This window comes from Cibotium barometz, chromosome 4 (assembly GCF_041138505.1).
Source record: "Cibotium barometz isolate CiBa-2024 chromosome 4, ASM4113850v1, whole genome shotgun sequence".
In the NCBI taxonomy this organism is placed as follows: Eukaryota; Viridiplantae; Streptophyta; class Polypodiopsida; order Cyatheales; family Cibotiaceae; genus Cibotium; species Cibotium barometz.
In genome coordinates, this window is record NC_141049.1 from 35,676,435 (window position 1) to 35,703,842 (window position 27,408).

Below are 27,408 nucleotides of genomic sequence, written 5' to 3' on the forward strand. Positions count from 1 at the left end.
TTTTGTCAAGGTTGTTTACGGATGGATTAATTGCATCTAGGGTTGGATTTGATGCATTAGGGCTTGTAGTCGATGTCATGCATGGGGGTAAACCATGTATTAAACAGCATGGTAAACCATGTATGTACGGGAGTAAACCATACATTTTTGGGGTAACCCATGTATGTATAGGGGTAAACAACGTATTTGTGGTAGCAAACATATATCTTATGCCTGAAGACCCTCCCTTTATGTGATGTGGGCAACAGTGCATGCACATAGTGTACAAGTAGATAGCAACTATATGCAAATGCTGAGCTTGGAGAGGAATCCTGCTTGCCTGGATTCCGGGCCTGAGCTGCCCTTAGTAGAAGAACTCATCTCCAGCTTGAGGAAATGCCGGGAAAACAAGGATCTCATGTGCGCAGACCACTTGCATAAGAGCATCCATAGCCATGGTTTGGAATCACATAGTGTGCTCGGGAACTACCTTGTCCCGGTATTTGTTGAATGTGGAAGTGTAATCGATGCTCAGCAGGTTTTCCATAAGCTGGTTCACCGGAACGAGCATGCTTGGACCTCCCTCATACAAGGGCATATTGGATGTGGGGAATTTAAGAATGCTTTGGACATGTTTGAGAAAATGCAAGATGATTGTGTACACCCAAGCAAGTTCACGCTTCAAGCCGTATTGAGAGCTTGTGCCAGGTTGAAATACATAGACCAAGCGAGAGAAGTACACATGGAAATTACCAAGGAGGGACTCGAAACAGATCCTTTTGTCGGGAATTCTTTGGTGGATATGTATGCTAAATGTGGATCACTTGCAGATGCCCGGGCCATATCTTATAAGCTGTTGGCTCGAAATGAAGCCTTGTGGAATGCACTGATCACAGCATACGCAGATCACGGGCTTCTCGACGAAGTTCTGAACTGTTTGCATGAGATGCAACTTGATGGGGTGGCTCCAGATGCTATCATGTTGGTTCATGCCTTGAAAGCATGTGGTGGTACAGGAGTCATAGGCAAGGGCCAAGAATTACATGCTGAGATTGCCCAGCAGGGACTTGAAAGTGACCTTTTTGTTGGTAATACTTTGGTGGACATGTATGTGAAGTCGGGCTCATTTGTAGAAGCACGGTCTGTCTTGGATGAGCTGCCAGTCCGAGATGTAGTTTCATGGACTGCACTTATTGCAGGGTATGCTGAACACGGGCTCGGTGATGAAGTGTTAAACTGCTTGGAACAGATGCGATTAGAGGGCATAACTCCAAATGATGTCACGTATGTTTGTACCTTGAAAGGCTGTGGCAGCTTAGGGGCCATCCATAAAGGCCAAGAAATACATGCTGAAATTGCTACAGAAGGATTTGAAAATCATTATTCTGTTGGCACATCTGTGGTGGATATGTATGCAAAATGTGGCTTACTTGCAGAAGCATGGCAAGTGTTTGAAGAGTTGTCTGTTCGAGATGTGGTCTTGTGGAATGTAGTCATTACAGGCTATGCTGAACATAGTCATGGTGAGGAAGCTTTGAAGTGTTTGGTGCAAATGCAAAAGGACGGTGTGACCACCAATGCTGTCACCTTTTCTAGCATCCTGAAGGGTTGTTGCAGCATGGGATGCCTGGAGAGGGGGGTGGAAGTACACAGTGAGATTGCCATAGAAGGCTTTGAAGTAGACCCTTTTGTTGGCTGCACTTTGGTGGATATGTATGCAAAATGTGGCTATCTTACAGAGGCACGGGATGTCTTTGACGAGCTGCCAGTTCGGAATGTAGTCGCTTGGACAGCATTAATTGCAGGGTATGCTGAACATGGACTTGGTTTGGAAGCGGTGAAGTGTTTGAAACAGATGGAAATGGATGGTGTGTTTCCAAATGATGCAACATTTGTTTGCACCTTGAAAGGTTGTAGCATCTTAGAAGCCATGGAGAAGGGCCAAGAAGTACACACTGAAATTATCAAAGAGGGTTTGGAAAGGTTACCTCATATTGGTAGTACTTTGGTTGACATGTATGCAAAATGTGGCTCACTTGCAGAAGCACAAGATGTGTTTGATGATTTACCGGTGGGAGATGCAGTCTCATGGAATGCATTAATGGCAGGGCACGCTGAACATGGGGTCAAAGAAAAAGTATTGAACTTGTTCAAGAAAATGCACCGTGAAGGGGTGTCTCCAGATGCAGGTACATATGTATGCAGCTTGAAAGTCTGTGGCAGCATAGGAGCTATTGACAAGGGGCAAGATTTGCATATGGAGATTGTGAGAGAGGGCTTTGAAGCTGGTCCTTTTGTTGGGAATACTTTAGTGGATATGTATTCAAAATGTGGCTCACTTGCTGAAGCACAAGAAGTGTTTGAAGAGCTGCCAATCCATGATGTAGTTTCATGGAACACACTTATTGCGGGGTATGCTGAGCACAAGCTTTCTGAGGAAGCATTTCACTGTCTGGAACAAATGCGACACGAGGGTGTGTGTGCAGATGCTGTCTCTTTTGTTTGCATCTTGAAAGCTTGCAGCAGCACAGGGGCTACAGGCAAGGGCCGAGAAATTCATGCTGAGCTTGTCAAAATGGGACTGGAAGATGATTCATCTGTGTGCAATACTTTGGTGGATCTGTATGCAAAGTGTGATTTTCTTGCAGAAGCACAACAAGTATTTGACCACATGTCATTTCGAGATGTAGTCTCATGGAATACATTGATTGGCGGGTATGCTGAATGCATGCATGGTGAGGAAGCTCTGAGATGTTTAGAAGAGATGCATCTAGAGGGAATGCCTCCTAATGATGTCACTTTTATTGGTACCTTAAAGGCTTGTTGTATGTTAGCAGCTGTAGATGAGGGACAAGAAATGCATGTAGAGATTGTTAAAGGAGGACTTGAAAACGATTCACTTGTTGGGAAAGCATTGGTGGACATGTATTGGAAGTGTGGCTCACGTGCAGAAGCACAAAAAGTATTTCATCAATTGTCATTTCGAGATGTATTCTCATGGAATGCAATGATTACAGGATACGTTGAACATGGGTATGATGAGGAAGTCCTGAACTTGATGGAACAGATGCAACTGGAGGGTGAGTGTCCAGATCCTGTCACGTTTGTCTGCAGCTTGAAAGCTTGTGGCAGTTTAGGAGCTTTAGGAATGGGCCAAGAAATACATTTGACAATTGCAAAAAAGGGATTTGAAGGGGATGTGTTTGTAGCCAATACTCTGGTTCATATGTATGTCTACTGTGGTTCTCTTGCAGAAGCACACGAACTGTTTGATGAGCTTCTGATTCAAGATGCAATCTCATGGGATGCACTGATTGCTGTATACGCAGAGTGCGAGCTTGGTGAGGAAGTACTTAACTGCTTCGATGTCATGCTACTTGAAGGTGTGCATGTAAGTGCTTTCATGCTTGTTTGCAGCCTAAAGGCTTGTGGCAGCACTGGAGCCATAGGCAGGGGCCATAAAATACATGTGGAGGTCATCAAAGAGGCATTTGAGAGAAATACTCGGGTGTGCAACATTTTGGTGCATATGTATGCAAAATGTGGCCTACTGGCAGAAGCACGAGATGTTTTTGATGATATAGAGGTCCAAGATGTAGTTTCCTGGACTGCATTAATGGCAGGGTGTGTTGAACATGGGTTTGGTGAGGAAGCTTTGATTTGTTTGGAACAGATGCAAGTGGCAGGCGTGTCTCCAAATGCTTTCACCTTTGTTTGTTCTTTAAAAGCTTGTAGCAGTTTAGGAGCTCTAGGCAGGGGTCAAGAAATACACACTGAAATCGCCAATGAAGGATTTGAAACTGACCATTATGTTGGCAGTACTTTGGTGGATATGTATGCAAAATGTTCCTCACTTGCAGAAGCACAGGAAGTGTTTGAGGAGTTAGCAGCTGGTAATGTAGTATCATGGAATGCACTGATCACAGGGTATGCTGAAGAAGGGCTCAGTGAGGGAGCATTGGACTGCCTAGAAGAAATGATTTTGGAGGGGGTGTCTCCTAATGCTGTGACGTATGTCTGCAGCTTGAAAGCTTGTGGCAGCATAGGAGCCATTGATAAGGGCCGAGAAATGCATGTAGAGATTGCCAAAGAGGGGTATGAAAGTGATACTTATATTGGGAATACGTTGGTGGATATGTATGCAAAATGTGGCTTACTTGTAGAAGCACTGGAAATGTTTGAGGAGTTGTTAGTAAAAAACATAGTTTCGTGGACTGCGCTAATCGCGGGTTACTCCTCTCAGGGACAGAGCGAACGTGTCTTTAGTTTGTTTGAGAGGATGATAAAGAGTGGTGTACGGCCAGATGGTATTACTCTTCTTAGTGTTCTTAGTGTATGTAGTCATGCAGGCTATGTAGAGACTGGCCTGACATATTTCAACACCTTCAGCCAAGACAATGGCATTAGGTTGACCTTGGAGCACTACAACTGCATGGTCGATCTGCTTAGCCGTGCAGGCCAACTCAAGGAGTCTGTGTCAGTGATAGAAAGAATGCCTTTCAAACCTAATTTTGTGACATGGAGAACTGTGTTGGGTGCTTGTCGGAAATGGGGCGACGTACAGCTTGGTAGGCATGCCTTTGAACGTGCCTTGAGAGTGGATGAGACACAAACTGCTGCATGTATTTTGATGTACAACATCTATGTCGATGCAAATATGTGGGAGGATGCCAGGAAGGTTGATGCGTTGAGGGCCAAGATTCAAGCCCACCGGAAACAGTTGGGAATTAGCTAATAGAGATTCGTGGGTTTTGAAATGCTACATTTAGGATGGGGGATAAAATGGTTTTATAAGCAAGGCTTGTTTATGTTGATCTCAATGGAGAAAAGGCATGTTCTCAAAAAAATGGAGCGTACTGTATATGAGGCCTTATCCATAAGAAGAGGCTGAAAGATCTGCAGCTTTTTTTCATGTGTGGCTGTCCTCATCCTGCTATCTCCAGGAGAGAGAGAGAGAGAGAGAGAGAGAGAGAGGGAAGAGAAAAAGCTAAACTTGACCTTCTCTCCAGCTAGTATGGCTGAGGCTCTTATGTGGGCATAAAGAAAACATGTGCTATGGTCTATATGGCACACCCATGTGCAACCAGTCAAAACTCTCCTGTGATTTGATGAGACTGTCGTGCGAAGAGATAACATGTCAAAACTCTCCTGCAATGTGATGAGGCTGTCATGCAGGCCACCCATTTCTTCTGTATTATCCAGGATAATTAAGAGTAAGGCCCTTACTCAAAAACCATTTTCATACCTTCTGATGGAAAGTGGCAAGGTGGATCAAGGCTCATACGCTCTCAATCCATGCCTTTTAAGGATAAGAGTAACTCCCTTACTCAAAAACCATTTTCATATCTTCTGATGGAAAGTGGCAAGATAGATCAAGGCTCATACGCTCTCAATCCATGCCTTTTAAGGATGGAAAGTGGCCTTACAGGGACTATCAAAGATAGTAGTGCTTTATGCAACTCACTTAAGAGATCGTTTCCATGAGCTCATTGTTGTCGTTTGTTTGCATTTTGAGAAATTATACATGCTGACCGCAAAATGGTCTTGCCATAATATTCACCACCCACTTAACTGTCCCCAATGCAGAAGATCTAGTTATGCGATTCACCATCCAACCAAAGGTTGTGGTGGTGAACCACAGTATGGCATGGTTATTATACGGCTGAATGTAGAACCAAAAGTGTATGAAAATGACATTTTTTCCAACCCTAAAAAGGGGATTTGTTTGGATTATTCTGGATTTTATTGGTTTTATTTTGGATTTGTGGGTCTTGCTGCCGGCCGACAGCCCCTAGCGTGGCCGACCTGCAACCCCACTCACTATATATAGGAGAGCCTCATCATTCAGCAGACCGTACCACATCATCGCACACATCCGGTACCACACCTGCTGGCTGTTGCTGCTGCCGGGGCCTGCACTCCATCTGCTTCATCATCTGCGCCTGTCAGCTCCAGCACATCAGCGTTTTACGTCAGTTCATGGGACAGCAGCCCTCTCTGGTACACAGAGCACATCAGCGTTTTATCTCAGCTCATGGGACAGCAGCCCTCTCTGCTACATACAGCACCTCAGGGTTTTTATCTTCAGTTCATGGGACAGTAGCCCTCTCTGCCACACAGTACAGCACCTCAGCTCTGCTACAGTACTTCATTGTTTTTCCTACAGTTTACCTTGGGACAGCAGTCCACTCTCTGTTACAGTTCATCATCGTTTTTCTTCTATAGTTTACCTTGGGACAGCAGCCCACTCTCTGCTCACCATCTCACGACGACAGCCCTCTCTGCTCCTCTCCATCCCTCAGGTATTGCAGCACCCTTGTCACCAGAGCTTGCACCATTTCCACCACTCGGGACGGCAGCCATCTCTTCTCCCCACCACCACTTAGGTAGTGCAGCACCCTTGTCACTAGAGCTTGCACCACTACCACTCGGGACAGCAGCTCTTTCTGCTCTTCATCACATTAGCATCACTTCAACATCACTTCACCTTCCGTTGCCCACTACCACCTCGGAGTCCCTCTGTATCCACCGATGCGAGCCTTTGACACCGACCACCTCACGGAGTGCATTTGCCTCACATCGACGCGAGCCTTCGTCATCAACTGTGCTTCAACTCCGACATCGTCTTTGCTTTTGCACTGGTCTTCTTCTACTCAGAGTCGCCTGACATCGGAGGGCCTCTTGTACATATTTTCACTCACCATCATATATAGACTCACTCACCCATTTCATGCTGTCTTGTTTTGCTCTGATCTCTTGTACATTTGGTCCTTTAATCCTTTTGCCCTCACATGGTATTAGAGCTATCGTGAGCAAAGGGATTGAAGACCTTGAGAGCACACAGCATGGATCGTCTACCCGCATTTCCGGAGAACCAATTTTTCTCACCAGAAGTTGATTCTCCAAACTCTGATCTGGACCACATAGGGAATGGGACTTCTTACTCAAAGGAGAGCCCCGTTCAAGATCTTACTTTGGGAGACGACCAACCCATGTACATCTACTCATCTTCATCACCTTTGCTATCACGATTTACATTCCTTCTGCCAGAGTGTCAGTGTAGGATCCTAGCATCCTTCATTTTTTCTCCTCTCATGGTCCCCTTTTTGGCCTGAGAGGTGGTGTGTGAAAATGACATTTTGTCCAGCCCTAAAAAGGGGATTTTTTTTGGATTATTCTGGAATTTATTGGTTTTATTTTGGATTTTTTGGGTCTTGTTGCTGGCCAACAACCCCTAGCTTCGCCAACCCATAGCCCCACTCACTATATATAGGAGAGCCTCATCATTTAGCAGACCGCACCACATCATCGCACACATCCGGTACCACACCTACTGGCTGTTGCTGCTGTTGGGGTTTGAACTCCATCTGCTTCATCATCTGCGCCTGTCAGCTCCAGCACATCGACGTTTTATATTATTTCATGGGACAACAGCCCTCTTTGCTACACAGAGCACACCGGCGTTTTATCTCAGCTCATGGGACAATAGCCCTCTCTGCTACATAGAACACCTTAGCATTTTTATCTTCAGTTCATGGGACAACAACCCTCTCTGCTACACAGTACAACACCTCAGCATTTTATCATCAGTACATATCTTGGAACAGCAGCTCACTCTCTACTACAATACTTCATTGTTTTTCCTACAGTTTACCTTGGGACAATAGTCCACTCTTTGCTACAGTTCATCATTGTTTTTCTTCTATAGTTTACCTTGGGACAGCAGCCCACTCTCTGCTCACCATCTCACACCACTCGCCTTGTCACCAGAGCTTGCACCACGACCACCACTCGGGATGGCAGCTCTCTCTGCTCTTCATCACATCATCATCACTTTAGCATCACTTCACCTTCCGCTGTCCACTACCACCTTGGAGTGCCTCTGCTGTCACCAATTGGCCGACCATTTGGTCCATCTCCAGTTTTTGTGTCACGTTCACTTGAGGCCAGGCCGGTGTCTCATGTGAAGAGGCCAGTATTTTGCTGACATGGACGGGAGCCAGACTGGTGCCACCCGTGTATGACCTGGACTGTGTTCGACCCATGGGATTGTCACGCCATGGAAGAGCCAGTATTCGTGCCGTGTCTTGCCTATGGGACTGTCACACCATAGGGAGGCTCGTGCCTGGAACTGTGTCTTACCTATGGGACTGTCACTCCATAGGAAGACCAGGTTTTATGTTTTACGTCGTGCCATTTTTGTGCCGATAGATATTTTGTACTTGTTCCATGAACGGGAGATATGTCCATGATACTATTTGCACATGCACTCATGTTTTGCATTTTTGAAACTGTTTTCGCATGACTTGTATTTTTGTGTTTGCCTGTTTGACGTGTTACTTACTGAGCGGGGACGCTTGCCGGTGAGTCGTGAAGTTTGCTCTGTCTTCTGACGAGTTTCGTTGTGTGTGAACAGGTGGTAAGTGTATTGCACATGTTGGTTTAATATTTTATATTCAAACCTTTTGTTTTATAAGGTTATATGTTCACATTTACTTAAAAGTGGGCACCCACTTAGGGGCCAAGGTGGGGAACCTCACTTAGCTTGTGTGTGTGTGGGAGTGGGTGCATGGTCACCTACCCACACCACCATAGAATTGGCCGCCCACATGCAAACGTGGGGAGCCAGCCAAATCACATGGTTTTACTCCACTCCAACATCTACAAAAAGAAGCTCCACGACCACCCTTCGAGACATGATCGTGCGCCTCCATCCCCATCAGGTTTGCTGCGCTCCACCTCTTGCAGACGGCTGAACCTATTCTCACAGGTGGTTGTCTGTCAGGCTGCGCATACTTCTTTTCCAGCAGACGGCTGCACATCAGCTGCGCTTTTACTCATCTCAGGCTGCGCATGCTTTACCCTTTTCAGCTGACGGCTGCACACAGCAGGCGGCTGTGGCCTATATACGTGGCTGAACTTTCTGCACTACAAGCAGCATAGGCTGCAGGCGACTCCTACAATCAGACTACGCCTCTGCTCTTCCACAGTCGGCTGCTCCTCCACGCCATCTCCAGCAGCAGCAGGCGACTGTAAGTGTGTACCTACAGTCAGGCGACCATACAAAATTGCACCGCTTTCCACAACAAGGTGGCTGCTCCTTCTGTCCAGCAGGCTGCAGGTTACTGTGCGCCTCCATCTCCTCCACCAGGCTGCCCTTTTCTCCACTGTAGCCAGGCGATTATGTATTGGTTGCTCTTCCACGCCTCTTTAGGCTGAGCCACCTTCTCCTATACATCTGGTGGCTGTGTTCCTACAGCGAGGCGTTACCTCTCCTAAGGCGGCTGCTCCATCTCCTTTTTGCAAGAGGTTGCACTTCTTTTCCATTGGCGGCTACAAGAGGACTTTACACCTCCTAGGTGGCTACACCTTCTACACAGATACCTCGGGTATTGGACTTCCATGTGCCATCTTCAAGTAAGTGAATTTTTCAGATTTAAGTAAAGTATTTTGTGATAAATCTGATAAGGGACTCTCTCCACGGCAACACCCGTTCGGTGCCGGGTAGTCCAAGCTCTTGGAGAACCACGGTCCAAAGGTGCTGAGATCGGGAGAGCCAGGTGTTAGTACGAGAGCGCCTATTTGTGCGTGGTCTTGGAACACCAGTGGGGCGCTCTCCGCGGAGTCCAGTGAAAGTACAAGACCGTAGAGACTGGACCACTCAGGTGGTCGTTCTACTTCGAATTTCGACTTCGAGCCTTTTGTTTGGTACTATATTCATTTGTACATGGACATCATCTGGTTCTTGGAACCCATGGAGCATTGTATTTGTTAAATACTCCCAATAAATATATATATATTGAGGGGGGGGGGGGGGGTTGGCCCGTTCCGGCCCCAGTGCTGGTGTCCATTTATCTCATTTCAATTTCAAGTTGTTATTAAGTTGTCCATTTCAAATTGTGATATTAAGTTGTGCTATTACGCGTGTGGGTGTCCAATGGAGTCTATTCCCACTTGACGGGATCGGTTTCGTTGGTATCAGAGCACGGTAGTTTCTCTCTTCTTAGTGGGGAAACGAACCTGTGTATTGGACACTCCGCTTTTAGCACACTTAACACAATGGACAGCCAAGGTAACCCTTTGGAAGTGTCTAATTCGAGGGGTCCATCTAGTGCCTCTCGTGGTTCTGATGCTCTACGAGGAAGGCACAAGTCCCTTGAAAGGGTAAATGATAGTGAATCAAAGGAACAACTGTCTTGAGGAAAGACAGTCATGCTAGAACAAGAGCCTGATGCAATGAGGGCTGAAATGGAACATATGAGAAAACTTTTGCAGGCACAAGAGCAAGAGTTAAAATTTTTGCATGAAGATCCCCATGAGCATAGCGCCATTGAAGCAAGGAAAGCTGATGCAATGGTAGATGTAACTTTTGAGTCCATGGCAGGGGAAGGGAGTTGGTACTTGCCTACCTCCTCCGCAAAGGTGACATCAAAGAGGGGGACGACGGAGAGCTGAAATTCAGAAATCCACCTCGCTTGAAGCATGGAGATCCCGCATCTCAAAGGCTGAGGTCTTTTATGCAAAAGGAAGAGGTGACAGTCACCTCTCGTCATGCGTCTTCTCCACAAGGCACAAAGCCTGACAGGTATATGTATGCTAGTGCTCATGGAGGGCATGAAAGTCACATGCATTCAAGACATGTATCTCATGGTAAGGGTGACAGGTCTGCAACTAGAAGAATTTTGCTTTCTGAGTTGTCTCATGGAGAGACAATGCCTTATGCAGGAAAGTCACATGCATCTGAGTTTCAAGTTCGTGGAGCACATGCCACTGTGCCTCATGAAACTTCTATGACGGCCCATGGAGCCCATGCAGATAGGGTTGCCCCGTTGGATAAGGGGAAAAGAAAAAGAGAAGACCATGAGCCTCATGCCAGAAAGCTCAAGGAATTTAAAGCAGGTGACAAATCTGTCAAGTTTGATGTTTTTCATGGAAAGCATGATGCTTCTAAAGTGTTAGCATTTGTGGCACAGTTTGACATTGCCTTTAGCGATGAGGACTTCACTGAGAAGTCAAAAGTACGCCATGCTAGCATGTTTTTGAAAGGGACCGCTGCTCATTGGTGGATCACTAAGGACCCCATTTGTACCTGGAAGGAATTTAAGGATAGATTCTATGCTCAGTTTTTGCCACCAAATGCGGAGCAAACTCTCACTCAAAAGTGGGATAGACTTGAGCAAAGAGATAATGAAAGCGTGCAACAGTATGTTAACAAGTTTTGGAAAGTGTTGCTGGGAGTAACTCCCTTCATGCAAATCACTGAGGATGAAAGAAAGAGGAAGTTTCGTTACGGACTGCAACCAGCATATCGTTCGGGCATTGAATTGCACTCGAAACATACTTTGCAACAGCTCACAGCTTCTGCTCTTGCTACGGAGCAATTGGTGCTGCTCAAAATTAAGTAGGATCAAGGCGGTTCAAAGGGGAAAGACAAGGCTGTCCCAAATCTGCAAAAGGGTGGATAGCCACCTAAAAAGAACTTCCGGGAGACCCACAAGGGTGGTAGAGCTGAAAATACCTCATCTAAAGATCAGGGCCCAAAGAAGAACAAATTCGGCTTAACCCTGGAGCAAAGAGAGCAATATGCCAAGGAGGGAAAATGTTTTTCTTGTGGTAGCAAAGACCACATGTTTCGACAATGCCCTGACCGCAAACCTAAGCACGAGGACAAGCAGACCAAGGCTAATGTACATGCAGTTCCCGATGTGCAAGGAAATACAAGTCATGATGCAAAAGAGCGAATGGTATGCAAGGCTTGCGGTCAAATCAAGGATCAGCCCGCCTTATTCATGTTTGATGACTGTGCAACCAATAACTTCATCTCCATTCAAACGGCAGCTGCATTGGGTATTGAGGTTGAGAACATGGGACCTCAGATTGAAGCCGAAGCTGCATTTGTTGGCAAAGAAGTGCAGGTTACCCCATTGATAGGGAAGTTGCGCATACACATCCAGGGCTACCTTGATAATGAACATTTCCTAGTTGCTCCACTAAATGGATGTGATGTATTGTTGGGCAAGTCGTGGCATCATAGGCTTGAGCCTCGCAAACGAGTACAAGACCAATATGATTTCTTTTATGCATAAAGGCTGCATGCATTTTATTGATGCTGGCAAAGAAGGGGATTCCATCCCACTTGTATCACACATCCAAATTAATAAAGCAATGAAAAAGAGTCTTTCTGCGTACTTGGTTTTTGTTCGTGATAGCCTTGTGCCAAATCATCAAAATGTGGATGTTATGACTAATGATAGGCTGAATTTTCTTCATGCATTCAACGACTGTTTTACTGATGCATTGCCAGGTGAATTACCTCCCCAAAGGCCCGAAGATCATCGCATAGATCTTGTGCCAGGTAGTTCTTCACCTAACAAACCCGCATACCGAGTGAGTGCTGCACAACAAGAAGAGATCATGAAGCAGGTAAATGAGCTTTTAGATAAAGGTTTGGTTCAGTCCAGTTCCTCACTTTATTGCTCTCCTGTACTTCTTGTTCAAAAGAAGGACAGCTCATTCCGCATGTGTGTAGACTATAGAGCTTTAAACAAGCTTACTGTCAAGAACAGATTCCCAATTCCGCGTATTGATGATACTTTGGATAAGCTTGATGGTTCGGCTTGTTTTAGCCGACTTGATTTGAAGAGTGGTTATCACCAAATACGAGTGGTGCCACAAGATGTCCATAAAACTGCATTCAGGACAGCCTTCGGATTATATGAATTTTGGTAATGCCTTTTGGTCTCACCAATGCTCCTGCCACGTTTAATCGTACGATGGATAGGATACTCCGACCCCATCGCAAATTCACAGGAGTATTCTTTGATGATATCTTGGTTTTCTTCAAGAATGAGCAGGAATACAGAACTCATTTGGTCACAGTGTTCGAAGAGTTGCAGAAGCATAAACTTTTCATTAATGCCAAGAAAAGTGAGTTTTTCCTTTCAGAGATACATTATCTTGGTCATATTGTATCCAAGGATAGAGTTACAATGGATCCTGCAAAGATGGAGACCATTCGGAATTGGCCAGAATTGCAAAACGTACATCAAGTACGTAGTTTTCTGGGATTATGTTCATATTATAGGCGTTTCATAAGGCATTTTGCTATGATAGCCACTCCTCTACATGATCTCACAAAGAAGAAAATCACTTTCAAATAGACTTCAAAAGAACAGGATGCTTTCTTGCAGCTCAAGCATGCTATTATATGTGGTCTAGTATTGATTGTTCCTGACTTGCACAAGTCATTCGTAGTTGAATGTGATGCTTGTGGTGATTGTATAAGAGCTGTCCTAAATCAAGAAGGGCATGCAGTTGCATACGAGAGCCGTCGTTTGCATGATGCTGAGCTTCATATGAATATCTATGAGAAAGAGCTCTTGGCTGTAATTCATGCCTTAAAGATATGGAAACATTATCTTCTTGGGGTTGAATTTATAGTCAAGACAGATCATCAAAGCTTGAGATACTTTCTATCTCAAACAAAGCTTTCAGAGAAGCAGATGAGAATGGCAAACTTTCTTTCCATGTTTCATTTTCAGATTATACATACTCCAGGAAAGAAAAATGTGGTGGCCGATGCATTATCCAGGAGGCCTTATGTAGCTGCAGTCTTAGTGGCCTCTCATGGGGACTTATCTGCTATGCGAGATTTGTATCATTTGGATGCTGATTTTTGCCATATATGGACTGATTTGATGGCTGGTCATTCACATGCCTCTTATGTTATCAACGAGGGTTATCTTATGAAGGATAATTGCCTATGTGTGGTGAAGGATTTGCGTCCAAAGGTTATGGACGAATGTCACGCTCCACCTTATGCTGGTCATAGAGGTATCATGCCTACTACACGCATAATTCAGAGATATTTCTTTTGGCCAAGCATGCGTAAAGACATTGAGGCTTATGTACGTGCATGTATTACTTGCCAAAAGGTGAAATTTGACAGGCAAAAACCTCCAGGTTTGCTTCAGCCATTGCCTATTCCCTCGCAACCTTGGGAAAGTATTACTATGGATTTTATTATGGACTTGCCTAGATCCCAGCATGGGAATGATGCTATTTGGACCATTGTGGACAGGTTTAGCAAGCAAGCTCATTTCTTGCCCGTAAGAAAACCATTAAAGCTGATCATATGGTAAAGCTTTTCCTTGCTAATATTTTCAAGCATCATGGTATGCCTAAATCCATTGTTGGGGATAGAGATCCCAGGACTACAAGCCTCTTTTGGAGGGCTTTATTTGATAATATGGGTACTAAACTTGAGTTTTCATCAGCTTATCATCCCCAAACGGATGGCCAAAGTGAAGCTGCAAATTCAGCTATGTTGGATTTGTTGAAGTGTTATGTGGCAAAAGACTGCATGGGAGAAGTATCTTCCGCTTGTTGAGTTTGTCTACAACAATACAATCCATGCCTCTGTCAGATTGGTGCATGCGGAAGCCACACTCATACACACGTAGAGAGAGAAGTTGGCGCAGAGAGAGAGAGAGAGAAAAGTTGACGAACAGCTAACTTTAGCAATGAATAGTTGAATAATACAATGGGTGGGCATGGGTATATATACCCTCACAAGTGAAATGGCCGACTACCACCCCACTTTGAGATACTATATTTAACACCCTCTCTGTAGCTCATAGTGGGCATAGATGAAGAAACCAAGTCGATGCAGATGCAACCATGGACACCTCAGTACTGGCCGGATACTGAATACACCTCGGAAAATGCACCAAACAACCTGTCTCCTCAAGGAATGCCATCTTGAGCTTCAGCTGCCACATAGAATAATGAATTGTAGACAACTCCACATCCATGATCCCCCATTCGTTGAACTGAGAACACACACGTCCAAAAGATCTCCTGAAAATTGAACTATCGACACATGACGCCTAAAATTCTCTGACAATGAACTAGGAACTCATCCCATCCATAGTCTACTACCAATGAACTACGAACACATCACGTCCATAGATTTGTCAAGCTGTTCCATGCCAGATGCATGTGCCTTGAACTCCGACACACGGGTCCAAATCACCAAAAAAACGGGAGCACAGACTGCCCCTCTCTGCCACTCACATGCCTCTCTCTGGCTGAAGCACGTGGTAGCATCCATCCACCAAGCTAGAATGCTGGAGCATGTGCCAGTGTAGTCCTCGCCACACCGGCAGACGCCGTAGCATCCCTAGTAGAATCACTGTCACTGTCATCCTCGTCAGCTTTGCCTTTGCCTTTGTCATTTGTCGAGCCTTGAGCTTTAGCTTTGGATTTGCAATCCCGAGCCAAATGCCCTCGCTTTCCGCACTTATAACAACGGCTCCTAGACTTCTTATTGGATTCCGATGCAGTATGTGCCGATTCTACATCCTTCGGAACTCGAATCTTGCCTTGGGAAATGAGCACTGCTTCCTCCTCAATGAGAAAAGAGCTGAGATCATCAAATTCCAGCTTTTCCTTCGTGACTTGTAAGCGTAATGCCCTCGAGACCATCTCGTACTCCTCAGGCAACTTCGTAAGAACCAAGGCAGCTAACTGGGTACTAGTCAATGCACTATTCATAGCCGATAACTGATCATGGATAACCTTTGCCTTCATTAGAAGTGACTGCATAGAGGTCCCGGTTTCAAACTTGATGGAAAACAACTGGCCGAGAAGGGTTACTGCTCGCATTGTTGAGTCTCGATCAAACATTCCTGCAAGCTTTGACCACATTTCCTTGGCAGTCTTTAAAGTCTGAATGGCAGGGGAAATTTCCTTGGTGAGAGATTCTGCAATCGCCGACATCGCCTTCGCATTGTGAGCATCCCAATCCACAAGAGATTTGAGAAACTCCTCCTCCTGAAGACGTGTGAACCGATTGCTATCCCTTCGGGGACGTTCCTCCGAGCCATCAACGATGTCCCATAAGCCTTTTCTGCTAAACCATAGCCTCATGATCAAATTCCAATGCGCATAGTTGTCGCCATTCAGTTTGTCGTCCTTGCTTGAACACGGGAGACCCATCTCATAAACTCCGTCCAAGATCTTCTCAGTCGAACCAAACCTCCTCTCCGTAGCCGACACACTTCTCGTTCCTCCTCTTGTAATAGTCAAAATTTTAACGCTGCACTTGATTGCTTGGTTGGCCTCGCCCCTCGCCACATATGCTCGCACGGCGTTTCTTGCCCGCTTTGCTCCTCACACTCATCCGGACCAGCGAGTGCCCACCGTAAGCACCCACGTGTCACCCGAAGCCAGCTTCAAGCCTCCACCACCAGACGCCGTCGACCATGCCGCCGGCCAATGTGTTCACAGTGCTGTCCCAGCCCCTCCTCGCCTTGTCTGCAGCAAAGCCGAAGCACAGCACACACGAGCGGCTGTCTGCAAACAGCGAAGCAGAAGCACAGCCAGCAGCACACACCACCTTTCACGATCGCCGCCAATACAGCATGCAAGCCAAAAAAAACGCAGCTCTTGTTCTCAACTGCTCCTACCTGTGCTTGAGGATCATTGAGCCAGATGCTCTAATACCATGTCAGATTGGTGCATGCGGAAGCCACACTCATACACACGTAGAGAGAGAAGTTGGCGCAGAGAGAGAGAGAGAGAAAAGTTGACGAACAGCTAACTTTAGCAATGAATAGTTGAATAATACAATGGGTGGGCATGGGTATATATACCCTCACAAGTGAAATGGCCGACTACCATCCCACTTTGAGATACTATATTTAACAGCCTCCACGGGAAAGGCTCCGTTTGAGATCATTTATGGCAGAGTGGTATTGCCACCCATCCTTCGTACAAAGGATGAGATTTTTGCACAGCTGATGAATATGTTCGTGACTTGGATGTAGCCTTTGGTCAGGTACGGACAGCCATTGCAAGGTCACAAGATAAGCATAAAATGGCTGCTGACAAACATAGAAGGGACATGCAAGTCAAAGAAGGTGATTGGGTTTTGCTGAAATTTGAGAAAGCCAGGCTTCGGAAGAGGCCAGGACGAGAAGGATCATATCCTAAGCTTTCTCCTCACTATTATGGACCCTTCAAGGTGATTCAGAAGATCAATGAAGTGTCATATAGGCTTGCTTTGCCTAGTCATTGGAAGATTCACAATGCATTTCATGGAGTCTATTTCGAAATATGTGGGGCTAGATCCTGACGAGCCTGTCACAGAAGATCCGCCAAATATTGATGAGCTTGAGGAGATTCTCCAGCCAGAACAGATTGTTTTTCACAAGGAGCGAAAGCTACCTGCAGGGAAGCTTTCCAGGAGATACCTTGTGAAGTTTAAAAATTATTTGCCTATTGATGCAAAATGGGTAAATGAGGACTATTTTGTTGACTACCCACAGTTGTTGCAGGCATATCTTGAGGCTTTTCAGTTGAGAACAACTCTTTAGAAGCCCGGGGGGATGTCACCAATTGGCCGACCATTTGGTCCATCTTCAGTTTTTGTGTCTCGTTCACTTGAGACCAGGCCGGTGTCTCATGTGAAGAGGCCAGTATTTTGCTGACATGGACGGGAGCCAGACTGGTGCCACTCGTGTGTTAGCAGGATGGTGTCGTATGGACGAGAGCCAGACTAGTGCCACCCGTGTATGACCTGGACTGTGTTCGACCCATGGGATTGTCACGCCATGGAAGAGTCAGTATTCGTGCCGTGTCTTGCCTATGGGACTGTCACACCATAGGGAGGCTCGTGCCTGGAACTGTGTCTTACCTATGGGACTGTCACTCCATAGGAAGACCAGGTCTTATGTTTTACGTCATGCCATTTTTGTGCCGACAGATATTTTGTACTTGTTCCATGAACGGGAGATATGTCCATGATACTATTTGCACATGCACTCATGTTTTGCATGTTTGAAACTGTTTTCGCATGACTAAATCTGATAAGGGACTCTCTCCACGGCAACACCCGTTCGGTGCGGGTAGTCCAAGCTCTTGGAGAACCACGGTCCAAAGGTGCTGAGATCGGGAGAGCTAGGCGTTAGTACGAGAGCGCCTGTTTGTGCGTGGTCTTGGAACACCAGTGGGGCGCTCTCCGCGGAGTCCAGTGAAAGTACAGGACCGTAGAGACTGGACCATTTATCTCATTTCATTTCATTTCAATTTCAAGTTGTTATTAAGTTGTCCATTTCAAATTGTGATATTAAGTTGTGCTATTACGCGTGTGGGTGTCCAACGGAGTCTATTCCCACTTGACGGGATCGGTTTCATCTGCATCCACCGATGCGAGCCTTTGACACTGACCACCTCACAAAGTGCGTTTGCCTCACATCGACATGAGCCTTCGTCATTGACCGTGCTTCAGCTCCGACATTGTCTTTGCTTCTACACTGGTCTTCTTCTACTCAAAGTCGCCTGACATCAGAGGGCCTCTTGTACATATTTTCACTCACCATCATACATAGACTCACTCGCCCATTTCATGTTGTGCTGTTCTGCTCTGATCTCTCGTACATATGGTCCTTTCATCCTTTTGCCTTCACAAAGTGCTTGCTGCGATGGAGGCGTTCTGAAGTTGTGGTTATGGCAATGTCAGGTTGGTGCTTCTGAAGTTTATTGACTCGTAGTACATCACACCAGCAGCTCTCATACCTTGGGGTTGCAACTCTAAAACGTGGCGCATGGGCTCAACAGTCACACCTTTTGTAGCTCACTGAATGTGCATGCCATTGGAGAAGTCTCATGTCTCTAAAATATCGAATCCATGAGCAATTTTGACAAAGAATAGTTATTTGGGCCATCTGCCTACTCAGAACAATAGCCCTTTTTTTCCTAGTCAATACGAGCCCTTTTAAGGCTTGCTATGCAGGTATTTGGAGACCACTGCGTAGTTTTTGTGCCACAATAGAGATGATTGTAAAAATTGATTTGGGAAGGTGTACCCCGTTTAGATTGAACAAAACACTAGTGAATCATAGTGCCCCCTTTTTTGGCCTAATTATACCCAGGTAAGCACCCTTATCCTCGTCCAAACCTTGCTACCCAAGCCTAACAGCACGTCCTAGCTGTGTCAAAGGTAAGTGTTGGCAGTTAAACATTGCTTCTTAACCCACTGAAGGCTTGGATTTAAATTACATGCTTGTTTAAAAAGTTCGTTTCCTAATCAGTACTACATGCTTGCATATTAAGCAGGTTGAACGGTTGATTTCCCTCATTTGATTTTTAATTTTCAACTTTAAGGGTTTAGAGGTGTTGCATGCTTCATGAAGCTTCAGGCCTTTGCAGGGATCTAGGCTTGGATTAAGAGTGTGCTTCAAACAATCTATAATGATTCCCATGGATTCTTTACCCATCACATGCACACGTTTCCGATTTTCGGCTTTTAGGTCAATATCAATAAATTTTTAAATGCAAAAATCAAAATGACCTTATCATGGATAGAATATTAATTAACCCATATAATGAAGGGCAAATCAAAAACTTATGAAGATTTTTCACAAAGATTTGGGCTTATTTCCATTTGGGGATTGATCAGACACATGATCCCTACACATGTTCGCGTCATCACTCTACAAGGGGGATTCATAGCCATTTATATGGTGGTTATATGTGGACGATGGACCAGGGAATTTTTTTCCTCATTTTACCTCAAGCGTGTGTACACACTCTTCTAAATGTGTACACACGCTTCTGAGTGAGTGTGTAAGTGGCCTTTTCATGTCACTTCAATTTTACTTCATGCATTCTCATTAATCTACTTAAAGTGATGCTTCTTTGCATCTCTGCTTACTTGCTACATATGTGTGTGTGTTGCTTTGTCTCCACTCCAACACATCATACAAGTTAATCTTATATATATATAATCGTACATCGAATATTTTCACTCGTATGTGTATAATTGTAAAGTATGACGTACAAGTATGATGCGTATGCATCTAATCGGACATCGGACATTTCCACTAATACGTGTATAATCGTACGCCAAACACTTTTCAAAAAGTATGATGTACAAGTTCAACTAAATGCATATAAATACCATTGCATAGCAATTGATTCCAAATTGTCCATCGACATTTTAAAAAGTACGCCAAAACAGTACCGCGAAAAGTACATCATTCTCATCAATCTACTTAAAGTGTTATGCTTCTCTGCATCTCTGCTTACTTGCTACATATGTGTGTGTTGCTACCTTTGTCTCCACTCCAACACATTACGCAAGTTCAACTAGATGTGTATGAATATAATTGCATAATAGTTGATTCCAAATTGTCCATGGACATTTTAAAAAGTATGCCAAAACATTACCAAAAAGTACGATGTATGCATATAATTTCAGAAAATACATCGCACAACTTATCCAAAACATATGTATATTACATGTTTTTAATTATATGTCATACATTCCCAATAGGACACGTACAATTATAATCTTATGTTGTACATTATAATAGTACACATATAATTCATACATTGGGTAAGTCTAACTCGTACGTACGCATGTACGTCAGCACAGCAGACAAATGTAATTGGTACAACAGACATCTTATGTCATACATTTACAATGGTACACATATAATTCACATGCCAGGTAAGTCTAACTCGTACGTACGCATGTACGTCAGTAGACAAATCTAATTGGTATAACAGACATCTTATGTCATACATTTACAATGGTACACATATAATTCATATGCCAGGTAAGTCTAACTTGTATGCATACATGTATGTTAGAAAAATCTAATTGCTACAACAGGCATCTCAAATTTTTAGCATACATCTAAAAAAGTTCAACTAGGAATGCACATGTATCATAATATAAATGCGTGCATACAACATCATTTGTCTATATTTTTCCACCCAAACAGCCTTCTTTGATTTCCCTTATGAGCTTGCAAGCTTTAGGCTTTTGCATCTATACTTCAACACTTTAACTGTGTGGAACTCAATTTCTAGAGACAATAAGTTGCACCTAAACATATTGGCCCTTTGCTAATAATATGTTGATGAACTTGCATAATGGGAAGATAGTGGCTCTAGAAGGGCTATGCTTACATGGATTACAACCTCTTTGAGACTTGCACTTGACTCCTTGACCACATCTCAAAGAAGTTTTACTTCACAATTCAAAGAATTCATCCTAGGGAGTTTGTTAGAAATGCCTTCCAAGCTGAGTTATATGCCCGCCACATCCAAAATGTCTGCTACATCTCTTGCAGATCCATTAGTCCGAAGGGGAGACCCTACCAACTATCCTTTGGAGATTTTGGATCTTTAGGCTCTATCTTCGGCACAAGAGGAGGGCCATTAAAAGTTTTCTTGGGATCAAGAGGGTTCTCAAATTTTTTCTATCTTCGGCACAAGAGGAGGTGAAGAGGTTTTGTCTTACATGTTGATGTGTTCTTGTAAGATTCCTCCCCAGCCTCTCAAAATGTGCAGCATCTTCCCCTGTAATCAATCCCTCTTCAGAAATATAAAAGACTTGTTTCTAACTGTTTTAACCTAGAGAGAGAAAATATTATAGAGAGAGAATATTCAGATTTTTAATATTTTTGGATAGAAAATTATCTCATCTTATTAAAATAAGTTCCCCTGAAATAGAAATTCAAAAAGAACTTTCCAATATGCAATTGAAATTAATTGGAAATGGGTATAAAGGACCTTAGCCTAAGGGTCTAGATTTTCAGAAATTTTTGGATTATGGTCCAATTAAGGTTCCTATGGGCCAATAGCATCAATCCATGTGTAGGGAGGAGATAAATCCCATTTATAAAAGAAGATACCCAAAAATGAGTAAATGCTCACATAAGATGAAGAGTTGAAAATGTACAAGGTTTATTAGTAAAAAACTATGAGCAATATTAAAAATATGAGATATTTTGGGTATCCAAAAATGAGTAAATGCTCACATAAGATGAAGAGTTGAAAATGTACAAGGTTTATTAGTAAAAACCTATGAGCAATATTAAAAATATGAGATATTTTGGGTATAATGATTCCATTTTGACACATATGTAAGGAAGGGGAGTTCTTTAAAGGAGGTGCATATTTCACATAAGATGAAGAGTTGAAAATGTACAAGGTTTATTAGTAAAAAACTATGAGCAATATAAAAAATATGAGATATTTTGGGTATAATGATTCCATTTTGACACATATGTAAGGAAGGGGAGTTCTTTAAAGGAGGTGCATATTTCACATGCTTGAATGAGTTTTAAACTCATAAAAATTGAGATATTTCATCTCTCCTCTCTCCTCATTCAAGTCTAGTTCCAAAAAGTTAGCTTAACTGGCCTAAAAATGATCAAATATTGACTAAACTGATTTAGAAAATTTTAGAATCAGTTTGTTTGGTTAGGAGCTCAATTTTTCCTATAAATAAGAAGCCTCCCACTTGTTGAAAAATATATAGTGTTTAGGCATCGTTAGTCTACTCCACCTAAGCCAAGAACTGTGAATTCATTAATAATTCACTAGTTTTTGGAGCTTCCCTCTTTCTTCAATCCCCATTGGTGGCTCCATCAACATACTTAACCAATTGATTGGTTGGGGGCCTCTACCGTGAACAAAGAATCAAGCAATTTGTAAGGTAATTAGTGAATTTTGATCATTTTTTATAATTTCTCAATGTTTCTCTCTTCTCAACCTCTCTCAAGCTTGAGAAGCTTAATTGGAATGGTTTTTGAATGCTATTGAAGTTAATTGATGAATGGTAGTGAAGAGTTACATAATTTGATGAATGTTATTGAAGTTAATTGATTAATGATAGTTAAGAATTACATAAATTTCCATTTATGCTTAATTCTAATGATTTTTATGTAATTTCTCTCTCTCACTCAAGAAACGGTCATACTCATGACCCATTCTCAATCCAAATGAAGCTTTTCATAAAGCTTTTCCTTAATCCAAGATTAATCTATGCTTGAGGTCAAATTAATGCCTTTTTTCTATGCTTTTAGTTTATGTATTTCATGAATATTGATGATTCAACCCATTATTGGGTTAACGATCCAATTAGGGATCATTCTAATCATTTCCTTAATGATAAGCTTTATCCTTCAAAATAAATTGAGATTTATCAGTCATAGTAGCGGAGCTATGGCAAAATTTTTATAAAAATTACACATAAAATAATTTTATTCAAAGCATGAAAAGAGAACTTCCTACCATATTCTAGGAATTATCATCCTAGATTAATTGAAAGAATTTTATTGTAATCATGGAGAAATTGATTTTTATGTTATGCATAATTGATGATTATTTTATTGTAAAAGTGTTACTTTTATCATATTTGGATTTCATACATAGAGGTATGCATAAAAGAATTATTATTTTAATATAAAAGTGTTTCTTTTATCATATTTAGATTTCATACATAGAGGTATGCATAAAAGAATTATTATTTTAATATAAAAGTGTTTCTTTTATCATATTTGAATTTCATGCATAGAGGTATGCATAAAAGTTGATTATTTTATTATAAAAGTGTTACTTTTATCATATTTGGATTTCATGCATAGAGGTATGCATAAAAGTTGATTATTTTATTATAAAAGTGTGACTTTTATCATATTTGGATTTCATGCATAGAGGTATGCATAAAAGTTGATTATTTTATTATAAAAGTGTGACTTTTATCATATTTGGATTTCATGCATAGAGGTATGCATAAAAGTTGATTATTTTATTATAAAAGTGTTTCTTTTATCATATTTGGATTTCATGCATAGAGGTATGCATAAAAGTTGATTATTTTATTATAAAAGTGTGACGTTTATCATATTTGGATTTCATGCATAGAGGTATGCATAAAAGTTGATTATTTTATTGTAAAAGTGTTACTTTTATCATATTGGATTTCATGTATAGAGGTATGCATAAAAGATATTCTTTTTATACTAAAAGTGTGATTTTCATCATAAATGGATTTTATGCATAACTTAGATGCATAAGAGAAATTCTTTTATTCTAAAAGTGTAATTCCTACCAAATTGAATTTATGCATAAGAAGATGCATAAAAGATTGATTTTTAAATTCAAAGTGTCATTCTCATCTAAATTGAATTTATGCATAGGAAGATGCATAAAAGAATGGAATTTCAATTCAAAAGTGTTATTCTCATCCAAATTGAATTTATGCATAGGAAGATGCATAAAAGATGGATTTTTAATTCAAAAGTGTCAATTCTCATCTAAATTGAGTTTATGCATAGGAAGATGCATAAGAGATGGAATTTTAATTCAAAAGTGTCATTTTCATTTAAAATGAATTTATGCATAGGAAGATGCATAAAAGATTGATTTTTAAATGAGATGTGATAAGATGCGTATGGGAAGTGATAGGATGTGAGAAGAGGTGTATGAGATGTGATAAGATGTGATAAGATGCGTATGGGAAGTGATAGGATGTGATAAGAGGTGTATGAGATGTGAAAAGATGTGATAAGATGTGTATGAGATGTGATAGGATATGATAAGAGGTGTATGAGATGTGATAGAATGTGTTAAGATGAGTTAGGATGTGTTAAGATGTGTATGGGACGAGGTAGAGAGTGTATCTGATGGGATAAGATGTATATGGGATGTGTTAGGGCGAGAATGGATGTAGTATGGATGTATGGATGTAGATACGGATGTATGTATGTATGTGGATGTGGATGTATGAATGAGGATGTGAAAATGGATGTATGTATGTAGATGTGGATGTATGGATGTGAATGTGAATGAAGATGTGGATGTGGATGTATGGATGTAGATACGGATGTATGTATGTATGTGGATGTGGATGTATGAATGAGGATGTGAAAATGGATGTATGTATGTAGATGTGGATGTATGGATGTGAATGTGAATGAAGATGTGGATGTGGATGTATGGATGTAGATACGGATGTATGTATGTATGTGGATGTGGATGTATGAATGAGGATGTGAAAATGGATGTATATATGTAGATGTGCATGTATGGATGTGAATGTGAATGAAGATGTGGATGTGGATGTATGGATGTAGATTCGGATGTAGATGTATGTATGTGAATGTGGATGTATGAATGAGGATGTGAAAATACATGTATGCATGTAGATGCGTATGTATGAATGTGAAATTGGATGTATGTATAATGTGGATGTATGAATGAGGATGTGAAAATAGATGTATGCATGTAGATGCGAATGTATGAATGTGAAATTGGATGTATGATGTGGACGTACGAACATGGATATGTATGTAGAATAATGAATGTGAATGTGTATGTGAAATAATGTGTAGTCTATATGAGTGAATGGATGAGAATGAGTACATATTGAATGGAATAGGGAATAAGTAATGTGGTCCGAGAGTGGATAATGTGGAAAGACGAGAGTTCGTTATAGAAACTGTATTTTGTGATTGTTTGTAAATGATTGTTTTATGTCAAGAATGCTGGGGAAGCATTTTGACAGTCTTGAGGATTAAGGTCATGAAGACCGAACTGATAAAGTTGCAACTGCTGACGGAGAGTCAATGGAGGACGTCTCGCGTAGCAAGGTCGATCAAGGTCTTGACCAGCCTCGGTTCGATTTAAATGGTGAGCTTCCGGTACGGTGGATGAGGGACCAAGGAAGCGGTCTATGAGTGAAGCGCTAGGTCACCTGTGAAGGATCATAGAGGGTGCTGACCATACGGTGCTCGGGCTCTGGGTCGCCGAAGATACCCACACGTGCGTCGTGGAAGATATTGAAACAAGGAGTAAGAGTTGTTTTCTGAAACCGGGCATGGATCTGGTTGATTGACCTTGCTGGTCCTCAACGGATGAGTCCATGGCTCTTTTATATGGATCTGTGGGTTGATCTTGCTGATCTTCCACGGAGATTCTATTCTATTATATGAATATATTGCCGGTTACTATGAGCTAGGAACTATGGAAAAGGCCCCTGAGTAAACAGGTGGTGAGCGTTCTGGTTGCCAATGATGCCATAAGTACACCGACGAATAAATGACGGGAAATAAGGATTCAACCAGAGACTTTGAGGATTGTCATCAGTGACATAATGGTTTCATTAAAGGATTGTTTGAAAGTTAATTGATGCTTGCTGAGAAAAAGGGCAATTTCATATTGGGTGTGTAAGTGGTGTGACTAGTTTTATGTTTGTATGAACTTCCGGCTAGGGGGCCTAGGAAACCTTTTCCCTGGTACCCGGGACAAAACCTAACCAAATTCCTAATTGGATCCCATCACTACAGTGGTTGGGAGGTTGGCTAACCCATGGGACTGGATGGGGTTAGGCTGGACTGATGGATCCGTAAATCAAGACTCAATTTTTGTTATTACGATAGATGAAGTAAATCCCGGATAGTAATTGTTCTATGGATAGGAATCAACGGCTGTGCCTCTTGATGGAGAAAAAAGCGTTGATCCCAATGATCCAAGTGCAAGTTTCGTCCTTGATTGACCAAGTACCTTTAAAGGTGCAGTCCGATCAGTTTGATCAGTAATGGTCTTGACTACGTTAGAGTAAAAAGTTATCCTGGTGGAATCGCCCGTGCTTTCCGGATAAAGGAAGTTTTCTCGGGTTCGGTTTTGGAAAAACCGACGGATTAGTCTTTTGTCCGGATATCCGTGGATGAGGCTCCGAGTGTGGGACCCTGGCCCGCGCAAGAAAGGCTACTTCCGCTGCTAGCACCCCGAATCCGTTGCGCGGTGGAAACAGGGATCTCACAGTTGGTATCAGAGCGAATTGGCTAATAAAGATCAACTGAAAAGCCAAATATGTCAAAAATTTATCAAGTAGCACAAAAAGGTTATAATTGTGTGATATAATTCATACAAATTGATATTCAAACTAATTTCATAAATTAGTAATTCGGTCTTCAAATGGAAGTACCGCAATTATATGGAACCCTGACTTGCTTGAGGCTTAGACATGATAGTATTTACCTTATAATTCCAAGTATCATGACTAACCGTATATACCGAGGGTATAACTGCAGCTCTTTACTGGTAGTATATACGAGTAAATCTAAGACTTGAAATTATAATCATTAATGCTATCTAGTTGATGAATTCGAATGTGGTTGATATGATTTTTAATTCTGTTTGGGAACTGATGAATTGATTTGGATTTTGATTGAAAAATGATGATCCCTGAAAATGGGTTGAAATGTAATAAGCTGAGCGAAACCACAATGTGGATGATTGGGAGGACGAGTCCCTGTAATGATAAATGATGAAAATGATTTCAATAAATCACTATGAGATTAGTGGATTGTGCTGTCAAATTGCTACTGTTAATACTTGAGACGGTAGATCAAGTTAAGGGATGACAACTTGAGAACTTGCTTAACTAAAATTCTCGTGGAGGAATGTTCAGGAGGAAATTTTTCGGTCTAATGGACCATTATCATGTTAAAGATATGAATGATATGATCTGAATGAATTGTTATTTAATGATGAGTTCTATATAAGGGATATTTATCCCCATATTGTGTTGGGTTGACCGAAATATAAGGAACCCCAGAATAAATT